The sequence below is a fragment of the Schistocerca cancellata genome, chromosome 1, assembly GCF_023864275.1.
Source record: "Schistocerca cancellata isolate TAMUIC-IGC-003103 chromosome 1, iqSchCanc2.1, whole genome shotgun sequence".
Lineage (NCBI taxonomy): Eukaryota > Metazoa > Arthropoda > Insecta > Orthoptera > Acrididae > Schistocerca > Schistocerca cancellata.
In genome coordinates this window covers 156,524,290-156,536,323 of record NC_064626.1, presented here as the reverse complement: position 1 = coordinate 156,536,323, position 12,034 = coordinate 156,524,290, and positions in this window count along the sequence as shown.

Below are 12,034 nucleotides of genomic sequence, written 5' to 3'. Positions count from 1 at the left end.
CATGTTGGTCTATCGATTATTCATATGATTTTGAAACGCATCCCTGTTGGTTTTTGAACATGTTTGAACACATTCTAGGTTGACTTCTGAACGAAAGATTAGTCGATTTTTAAATGCCTGCATAGTGTATGTGTTGTGTCTGCTAGAGGAATCCTCTTCACATCTAGAAATAAAAAACCTTTACCGCAGACAAAAGGACACGGAGCTATACGCACTGAGCCGAATAAACCCGAACTGGTGAATGCCAATCGTTGTTTGTTTATGTGGTTGATTGGGAGTGCGAATGATCAGCGTTGTTATAATTATTAACCAGAGTGGAAATAAACGCCTAATAGGACTAAAAGGTAAGAAATATTACACATTATCCAGTGTACCCAAGAAAATGAAATTTTGAAACAAAAATTTGCCTTAGCGCCACACTAAGGGCCAGTTGTACAGTCCCCCGTTAGCAGCCGCTTAGGATCTATTCTCGAATAGCGCGGAAAACGCGTTATGCGAATACGTAATAACGCCTAACGGGAGTATAAACGCGGAATAACTGCACCCGTGATTCTGAAAGGGGGTAGTAAAGTTGAATGGAGACAATGTTCTGACGATGGCAGGAATTTGTCAAGACAAGATTGACTGTTCGACCGAGGAAGGAGAAGAAACGGAGACATCACACAAATTGGATGGAAGAATATGACGATTCCAAATTTATACAAAAATTTCGCATTACTACTTTTCGATCTCATGCCTAAGAAACTGGAGCATATGAATGAAATGTGAAACTATTTCCTAACATAAAACTTTCTGCTTATAGTGGATCTAATAGACATTTGATATCGGTGCTTTATGAATTATATTCTGTCGTGTTATTTATGTAATGAGGTACATAAAAATGACCATTTACGCAAAGAGTCTCGCTTATTTGGACTTTGTTACAATTGCTGCGATATTTGAAAGGCCTTTTTCATTTTATATAGCACACGGTGAGAAAATAAACGCAATCAAATCAGAAACCACACCTATCTTGGGTACCAAACGTATTGACAGCTTTTACAGTGTTAGACAACGACATTTGGATTCTTCGTGTATCAAAAGGTTTGACGAACTTTGGTGTGGTAATAGAACCTTTCGCAGAAAGAAAAGCACGCCGCCGGCCAATGTGACCGAGCGGTTCTAGGCGCTTCAGTCTGGAACCGCGCGACCGCTATGGTCGCAGGTTCAAATCCTGCCTCGGGCGTGGATGTGTGTGATGTCCTTAGGTTCAGGGCCGGCCTTAGTCATCCAGGTGCCCCGGGCGAGTCGTTCAGTTGGCGCCCTTTATTGTATAAATAGCGAACCTGGCAGTGCTTTGCAACACGGTATTTGACTGTTTTCTAGAAATCGTCTTAAGTGGTTAATGGCGTCATCTTATGATCATAACATGGTTTTTTCCATCGTAAATTTGAGTATTTTATTTTTTTAAATGGACACAGTCACGACACTCGTTTCACTCACAATTATTTCGCCACGAAAACATGACCGCTGCCTCCGACTCTTACTGACAATTACTGACATGCGGGTGCAAATCGTAGCGCTGCCAACATATGCAGTCTAACAAACATTGTGTGGCGCTGTATTATTTCAGTACGTTAGGGGAGAATTCTCTATGAATGCAGTGCACGCATTGCATGATCTATTAATTAATGTACATGAGTCATTAAGTCACAAATATTCGACATAAATACATTCGTATTAATTAAATCATAATGTAATGTATATTTCACAGTCTGTATTTTCTTTTATTTGGAGCGACCGGTAGTTTCTGTTGTGAACGAGAGATGGTGCGGCTGCATGGGCTCTTCCTTGTTGCAGTTCTTGAAACAAATAAGAGAGGCGCTTTGGTAGAGCCCGTGCTAGCCCGCGTCAAACATGGATGGTTGCAGACAATACGAAGATTGCATTCAGCATGATTTCTCTTCTGCTACCCCGAATTAATCGCGCATTCGTGAGATTAGCGACGTATGTTGAATGAGACTGAATAATATTTTAGTTTCGCGAAATGGGTGATTGTAAATTGTAATTTTTTTTTTTTTTTTTTTTTTACATGCGTTTAGTATGTGGCGCCCCTTGGGCCCCGGCGCCCTGGGCGACCGCCCGGGTCGCCCCACCCTAAAGACGGCGCTGCTTAGGTTAGTTAGGTTTAAGTAATTCTAAGTCTAGAGGAATGATGACCTCAGATATTAAATCCCATAGTGCTCAGGGCCATTTGAACTATTTGAAAGCACGCCGTTTAAAGCTGTAGCGAGATTAGAGAGAGAAAAAAAGAAATACTGGGACCTAAGGATCGAAGGATAGTGTACTGTCTTGCTTGTCTCTTGTCTTTTCTGGTTTTACGGTTCCTATATTTAATTCCTTCCCCCATGAACCATGGACCTTGCTGTTGGTGGGGAGGCTTGCGTGCCTCAACGATAGAGATAGCCGTACCGTTGGTGCAACCACAACGGGAGGGGGGGGGGGGGGAGGGGTATCTGTTGGATGATTGTCTGATCTGGCCTTGTAACACTAACCAAAACGGCCTTGCTGTTGTGGTACTGCGAACGGCTGAAAGCAAGGGGAAACTACAGCTGTAATTTTTCCCAAGGGCATGCAGCTTTACTGTATGATTAAATGATGATGGCATCATCTTGAGTAAAATATTCCGGAGGTAAAATAGTCCTCCATTCGGATCTCCGGGTGGGGACTACTCAAGAGGACGTCGTTATCAGGAGAAAGAAAACTGACGTTCTACGGATCGGCGCTTGGAATGTCAGATCCCTTAATCGGGCAGGTAGGTTAGAAAATTTAAAAAAGGAAATGGATAGGTTAAAGTCAGATATAATGGGAATTAGTGAAGTTCGGTGGCAGGAGGAACAAGACTTTTGGTCAGGTGAATAAAGGGTTATATATACAAAATCATACAGGGGTAATGCAGGAGTAGGTTTAATAATGAATAAAAAAATAGGAGTGCGGGTAAGCTACTACAAACAGCATAGTGAACGCATTATTGTGGCCAAGATAGACATGAAGCCCATGACTACTACAGTAGTACAAGTTTATATGACAACTAGCTCAGCAGATGATGAAGAAATATATGAAATGTATGATGAGATAAAAGAAATTATTCAGGTAGTGAAGGGAGACGAAAATTTAATAGTCATGGGTGACTGGAATTCAACAGTAGGAAAAGGAAGAGAAGGAAACGTAGTAGGAGAATATGAATTAGGGATAAGAAATGAAAGAGGAAGCCGCCTGGTAGAATTTTGCACTGAGCATAACTTAATCATAGCTAACACTTGGTTCAAGAATCAGGAAAGAAGGTTGTGTACGTGGAAGAACCCTGGAGATACTAGAAGGTTTCAGATAGATTATATAATGGTAAGACAGAGATTTAAGAACCAGGTTTTAAATTTTAAGACATTTCCAAGGGCAGATGTGGACTCTGACCACACTCTATTGGTTATGAACTGTAGATTAAAACTGAAGAAACTGCAAACAGGTGGGAATTTAAGGAGATGGGACCTGGCTAAACTGAAAGAACCAGAGGTTGTACAGGGTTTCAGGGAGAGCATAAGGGAACAATTGACAGGAATGGGGGAAAGAAATACAGTAGAAGAAGAATGGGTAGCTTTGAGGAATGAGATAGTGAAGGCACCAGAGGATCAGGTACGTAAAAAGACGAGGGCTAGTAGAAATCCTTGGGTAACAGAAGAGATACTGAATTTAATTGATGAAAGGAGAAAATACAAAAATGCAGTAAATGAAGCAGGCAAAAAGGAATACAAGCATCTGGAAAATGAGATCGACAGGAAGTGCAAAATGGCTAAGCAAGGATGGCTAGAGAACAAATGTAAGGATGTAGAGGCTTATCTCACCAGGGGTAAGATAGAAAGAGGAGAAAATAGAACCACTTGTATGAATATCAAGAGCTCAGATGGAAACTCAGTTCCAAGCAAAGAAGGGAAAGCAGAAAGGTGGAAGGAGTATATAGAGGGTCTATACAAGGGCGATGTTCTTGAGGACAAAATTATGGAAATGGAAGAGGATGTAGATGAAGATGAAATGGGAGATATGATACTGTGTGAAGAGTTTGACAGAGCACTGAAAGACCTGAGTCTAAACAAGGCCCCGGGAGTAAACAACATTCCATTAGAACTACTGACAGCCTTGGGAGAGCCAGTTCTGACAAAACTCTACCATCTGGTGAGCAAGATGTATGAGACAGGCGAAATACCCTCAGACTTCAAGAATAATATAATAATTCCAATCCCAGAGAAAGCAGGTGTTGACAGATGTGAAAATTACCGAACTATCAGTTTAATAAGTCACAGCTGCAAAATACTAACACAAATTCTTTACAGACGAATAGAAAAACTGGTAGAAGCTGACCTCGGGGAAGATCAGTTTGGATTCTGTAGAAATGTTGGAACACATGAGGCAATACTGACCCTACGACTTATCTTAGAAGAAAGATTAAGGAAAGGCAAACCTATGTTTCTAGCATTTTTAGACTTACAGAAAGCTTTTGACAATGTAGACTGGAAAACTCTCTTTCAAATTCTGAAGGTGGCAGGGGTAAAATACAGGGAGCGAAAGGCTATTTACAATTTGTACAGAAACCAGATGGCAGTTATAAGAGTCGAGGGACATGAAAGGGAAGCAGTGGTTGGGAAGGGAGTGAGATAGTGTTGAAGCCTCTCCCCGATGCTATTCAATCTGTATATTGAGCAAGCAGTAAAGGAAACAAAAGAAAAGTTCGGAGTAGGCATTAAAATCCATGGAGAAGAAATAAAAACTTTGAGGTTCGCTGATGACATTGTAATTCTGTCAGAGACAGCAAAGGACTTGCAAGAGCAGTTGAGTGGAATGGACGGTTCCTTGAAAGGAGGGTATAAGATGAACATCGACACAAGCAAAACGGGGATAATGGAATGTGGTTGAATTAAGTCAAGTGATGCTGAGGGAATTACATTAAGAAATGAGACACTTAAAGTAGTAAAGGAGTTTTGCTATTTGGGGAGCAAAATAACTGATGATGGTCGAAGTAGAGAGGATATAAAATGTAGACTGGCAATGGCAAGGAAAGTGTTTCTGAAGAAGAGAAGTTTGTTAACATCGAGTATTGATTTAAGTGTCAGGAAGTCGTTTCTGAAAGTATTTGTATGGAGTGTAACCTGTATGGAAGTGAAACTTGGACGATAAATAGTTTAGACAAGAAGAGAATAGAAGCTTTTGAAATGTGGTGCTGCAGAAGAATGCTGAAGATTATATGGGTAGATCAAATAACTAATGAGGAGGTATTGAATAGAATTGGGGAGAAGAGGAGTTTGTGGCACAACTTGACTAGAAGAAGGGATCGGTTGGTAGGACATGTTCTGAGGCATCAAGGGATCACCAATTTAGCATTGGAGGGCAGCGTGGAGGGTAAAAATCATAGAGGGAGACCAAGAAGTGAATACACTAAGCAGATTCAGAAGGATGTAGGCTGCAGTAGGTACTAGGAGATGAAGAATCTTGCACAGGATAGAGCAGCATAGAGAGCTGCATCATACCAGTCTCAGGACTGAAGACCACAACAACAACAACATATTTTATTCTACATCACACATAAGAGGAAGTTATTAGTAAATAGGCAATAAAGAGTGCAGATTTCCTGAAGAGTTCTTATTCTCCCGGTCACAAATTATCCCACCCAGTAGCAATTGAGTTTTTTGTACAGGGGATAGGACGTCAAATAAGGGTGACTAGGTGCAGCGGAGGCACCACAGGACATTTAAATTTCCGTTGTCCTGAATTTAGGTTTGATGGTTTACGTTACAAAATGTAAACATTTAAATTCCACAGAACGAAATACAGTGAACTGCGATAGAAGAATCCTGTGTGAAGAAGTGTGGCACTGCACTTTGGTACACTTAAGACCGAATAGCATGTCTTGCATTTCCTCGAATGTATGTGTTTCATATAGCAAACTTCAGAAAGATGTCTGCAACAAAATGAAGATTTTTTGAAAAATTTTTTTTTTTTTTGACGTCCTTCTCAAACACTCGAGGGGGCTGGGGGGAGGGAATATCATAGATCCGGGACTGAACACCAGGATATACTATAATATAGAAGACCTCAAATACCTCATAGTTTTGTGGCATACAGGGTGATTGAGGACGAATGTCACATAATTTTTTAGGTGATTCTACATATGAAAATAACCCGAAAAAGTCCCATGAACATGTGTCCTTACCAAAATGTCATGTAGGTGCTGACGTGAACAGAATAATGGGGGGCAGATGACTGATCTATCCTACAAGAAGTGTTGGTGTCCTCCAACAGATGACAGCTCTGTGATGTCAATTGAGGCAACAGCTGCAAGTGTACCCAGTGCACAGTCTTTGGTTGGATTAGTCAACAGTCGTGAGGCCATGTGCATGTCATGCTTGAGTGTTGTTTAATTGACCAAGCCCACCATGTCCATGAATACCAACATTTTGCATACCCAAGCCAAGTATGCTGGTATGTTATTTGTATATGGGTGTTGTTATGGCAGTGCCCATGCAGCTATCACAGACTACCAGAGACAGTTCCCTGTGCCAGGTTTCCTGGATTTTTCAAACATTATATAGACCCAGAACACTACTCGAGGCTGTATAGCCAGTTGATGAAGTGTAAGACATTATTGCAATGGTGTAATGGAGTGCCACCACCAGTACATGGCTCACTAGCCATGAGCTCAATATTCCACAAATGCAAGTGTGGCATATGTTACATTCTGAGGGCTTGTATCCATTTCATGTGTGGCCCATGCAACATTTGCATCCAGGTGATACAGTAAGCAGACAAAACAATTTTGTGAATGGTTGGTTGTACACAAAGACGTCATGCAATACATTTTATTTATAGACAAGGCTACATTTACACACAATTGTATAATGATCGCCCCCAGTTCTCATACATTGGTGGTGGAGAACCACACAACACTAGGGAAACAAGATTCCATGTTAGGTCCTCAGTGAACATATGGTGTGATATGACTGATGACCTGGTGATAGGGGCTGTGTTCCTGCCAAATCATATGGCAGCTGCAGCATATGCACATTTTCTGATAGAAGATCTACCCACAGTTTTGAAGATGTGACATTAGAGCAATGACAGCAAATGTACCTGCAACATGATGGCTCACTAATTCACTGTACCTAACAAGTATCCCAGTGTCTTAATAACACATTTCCTCTATGGTGAATTGGCTATGGCAGACCCACTGATTGGTTTGCCTGATCACCTGACCTAACCGCATTAGACTTGAAGGTGGATAGATGTGGAGAATTGTCTCTCACATCGCTAAGGCTATTACCTGCATTAAAGCCTACCGAGATGATGTTCAATGTGCAACACAATGCACTCTCTAATCCACTGGCAAGTGCACTGAGATGGGTGAAGGACTTTTTGAACACCTCTTGTAGAGTGGATCAGTCATCTGCCCTACCAATATTCTGTCCACCACGCAACTGTACAACATTTTGGTAAAATTCACTTTTGTATTAATAATCATTCATGGAAGTGCTTCAGTTCCATAGCGACTGAAAATTAGACACATGTTCATAGGAATTTTTCGGTTTCTTTTCACTTGCAGTGTCACCTCACAAACTGTGTGGCATTTCTCCTGAAACACCCTATATATGAGCACTGAATGCTATGGGCGATGTCACAACACATTGTTGCTTGTAGTTCAGGCGTGTAAACTTGTGTTAGGTTAAGTGCAGAATTTCACTTTTCAAGGAGCTATTGCAGGTTGCTGTCTTCTTGTTGCCTCTCTGAAATTTATTTCCATGGAATAGTTCCATCACTACACTGTCTTACCTACCGATGTGTCTTGTGTCGGTGGTAAATTGTGATATGTATTCCGCCTGTCAACACTGTCTTGGTGAGCAGTGGTCATCACTTCTATAAAAAATGTTGTAAATGGTGCGCGATTGGTGTACACTGTGAAATGCTTTACTTCCCCTGAGCATCTGAAGTATTTTGTCACCACATCGGTCATTACAGTTCCCTGTCTATTGCTCTCCACTTTTGCTGTACCTGAGGGAGGATTTGTGAAACAAATGCAATGGTGCCCTGATGGTATTCTGACTATCCTAGTCACCCTATCATTAATGCTAATGGTGCAACATAGTGAGGGTGCATAAGAAACACAGCATGAAATGCATAGTCCTTGAGTTTATGGAATGCATATAACTGCTCCTGTGTCCAATTCACGTTTGCCTTCCAAACATATATTGACCTGTTAAGATGTCAGTAGTTCCATGATTTTGAGCATATACCAATGGCAGTAGCTTGGTGGTCCTAAAAAAGAAAACTCTTAGTTCATTGTAGGGTTGCCAACTGGCATGCTCTGAATGATGACACACTATCTGTCAATGGCAGAATGCCTGCTGCTTATACTCTGAATCCAAGAAACCCACTTCACTCTAGCTAGACAGCGATTGTCTCTATTTACGATTATTCTGTACTGCCTTACTCATCGAAAGTGCTGTCAGGTGTGATTTGTGTTGCTCCGATGAGATGTAGAACACTAATGTGTCATCCATATAAGAGAACACGAAGTCCAAGCCTCTAACAAGTTGGTGGGTATATTTTGATAGGTTTGTGATGTATTCTTCAAACTGTAAAGCATGTATTGGTTCTCATACAGGCTAAACAGAGTAATTATGGCTGTTTTTGTCATCTTCTGGGGTGACCGGTATTTTTTAGTAAATTCTCTCACAGTCAATGACGCAAATTATCTGGGTGTCTCAATTATGTTACGGTAGTCTGTTACATTGCAGAATTGGGTATATATACAGCACCACCCTTGTGCCGAGAGCTCTGTAGTTGGGGTACAAGCGCCACATACTGTTCTCTTTTAAAACCACATGGAGCGATGAGGCACACTGAATGTCAAAGGATGCCATTATGCCAGCCTGTATTTAACGATTTATGTCTTCTTGGCTACTAAAACTTCTAGGTCGTGAGCTGACAAAGCTTTGTTGATGCTGGTCGGCTTGGCGACATCCTAATATGATGCAGGGTGTAGGGTTTGCATGTCCTCACTGCCTTCGCAGCGAATGTGAGCTCTGGGACTTCTTTTACAATGCTGTATAAAGTAAGGTTTACATGCATTGGCGCCAGCTCTGCTAATGACAGAAGTGCCCTATTATTGAGATCAGCATCAAGTTGGTCGTTGTGGTGGAAATCGGCCCCTATAAATGGCCCCATGACATCTGTTACTATGAAGCACCATCAAAATATATTCGGCATGTTGAGTTCCAGCTCCATAAATTTCCTTCTCTACTTATGAATAGACGAGCTGTTAGCTGCTGTTAATATCTGCATCGTAGTTGTATCCTCTACATCAATCCAAGCTTTTGTTCTCATACTCCTTCATAAAAGTGATACAATGGCCCACTGTGTTTATCGTTTGGGTTAGTCCACCTTTCATCATGGTATCAGACCTGTGACAGGACTAAACTTCTGCAGGGCCGTTCTAGTATTTGTAGTCGAACTGCCAAGCTCTGAACTGAAGAGGGTGTTTCCAGGCAATGTAGGCATGAAAATAGATTGAGCTGTGACAGTCCAAACAGTTCGCCCCCCTGTAGTGCCCGTTGATATTCCAAAGCCATACTTTATTTTGACCAAAGGCACATTGCAGTGTAGTATCCATGTCTTCTGTCGTGACGACTTGACCAAAGGGGAGGGGTAATTGTGATGAGTGATTTATGCACATCTTTTCACACAGTGCAACCAGATGCACTTCAGGGGTGTGAGTGTGAACAAACGTCTCCTTTAAACTTGGCGCAATAGTCCCAATTTTTGAAAAGATGGGACAGGGGGAGGGGGGTTGCTACCACAGTGTTTTTGATAGCCGTTGGTGCCCATTAATGGCTGTCTGTGACGTTTGGGTGCCACCAAGTTGCTTCACTTTCATGTGCCTGAATTGTTGATGATACCAGCACTAGTTACTGCCCTTTTCCCTTCTCTCATCATCCTGGTTTAGAGAGAAATGTTTGCTGCGCTACTTGGTTGTGTGCTCTTGCTGCTGTTTCTTGCATGAGTTTTAGCACTGCCAACTGTACTTTCAGTTCATACTACTGACTGCCAGCTGACCTTTTGTTGCTGTATGTGTTGTTGTGGTTACACATGGTTCAGGTCCATTGTGCTGCCACACTCCATCATGCATGTTCCTGGTCCATCCGCCCTGTTGCCATGTGCCTCCACACAAGAAACACTGTTTTGTGGGCTGTTTGCAATAGCTTCAGCTTTATCCACAAGAACTCTGAAAGACATTTTCCTGTTTGCTACCAAAACCATCTGAACGTTAGGCAGTAGCTGCTTAAGCCACAACATGTGAATGGAATCTCAGGCAGCAAATCTGTTCCCACCGATGTCCTGAAGTCCTTCAAAAATTGTTTTAGGGACTTGCCTACTAATATTTTGTCACCGAGAAACTTTTGAAGGCGTAGCTAATGTGTCAATGTGAATTGTCAGATTAGACTAACTTTTAATGCTTTGTAGCACTCATAAGGCAACAGTTCTCCAGCTTGCATAACTTGAGTTTTGTTTAAGTGAGCTGCTATGTACTGAAATTTGTCCACAGTATCTCTGGCGCTGTGCTATTCAAACATGCTTTTGGCTTGCATCAATCATAATTCCTATCTTTTCGATCGCAATGGTGGCTGTGAGACCTGTCTAGTATTGCACTGTGAAGTTGCCACAGGTGCTACAAATAATCATTTGCCCAAATTTCCTTGGTTTTCTGCATGTTTGAAATGCCTGGTCACGATTGCTCCTGCTTGCGGGCTTTGCTTGTGGACTTCGCTTGCGGCAGCGATTGTCAGAGTCATTGATGGTCCAACCGGGTAGTCACATATTAATGTGACTGCTTCTGGACTGGGAGGCATGCTGACCCCAACTGAACCTGCCCAGCAGATTAACAAAGAGCGATCAGTGTGCTGACCAACCTGGATGTGGATTTTAGGTGGTTTCCCACATCCCACCACCTCTGCCTCAATTACATGCTATGCTGACATTTAGTACGCTTTCTCATACTTTACTCACAATTTACTGTAAACTCAGACTGGGTACACTGCTTCTGGCCTTGGGGGGGGGGGGGGGGGGGAGGAGGAGGAGGAGGAGGAGGAGGAGGGAGAGGGGAGGTGAATAGAAAACTGATGGCCTTGACTGTTTAGTCTCCATAAAGCCACTGCAGAAAGTTCTGAATTAATGTCATGCTAACTTTACAGGGTCACTATTTTTGTGTGCTTGGTAAGCAATGAATCTTCACAGAATGATTCGAGAGCAGTTTGAAAATCACTATTATTTGCACATACTGTTTGTCCTTTACATCACATGACACAAAGTTCTGTGCTTAGGATGACAGGACAAAGAACTGGAAGAAACTAAAGATATCATAAACTGAAACAGTTACCACTGTTCATGACCGACGTGCCGAAGTTTATACAAGTGCAATATTACACTTCTCTTCTATAATTCTCCTCAAGTCATCACTTACAATGAACACATCATTTCCAAATGCTACCAGTCCACTTATATTATTTTTATTGTGTAACGAATGTAGTGCAAGCCATAATGCTACATCCCAAAACTCTGGAACTAATGAACAGGACAGCCTGCTTGTATAAACTGTCAGTTTGTCAACATACCACAAATGGATGTTTCAATGTTAGATTGTGTACTCATAGTTACTGTATGGCAAGAAAGATAGTAAGCCGTGCCTCCACACAGTGATATTGTTCAAACATTCAATTGTGTTTTGTTTGACTTACTTTACACTCATCCCGTTCCTAATCCATTACATAAGGAAACTCAATACATCTTTCTTGCACTCACAGTGCCAAATTTGCACTTTGTGGCTGAAATTGGTACTAATTTTTTTCCAATGTAAATAGGTTCTGCATTAATGAATCAAAATATACACCAAGTTTCACTGCCATGTGATAGTTACAGCTCAAACTGGACCTCTGTGAGTAGCTCACTTTAAATTTAA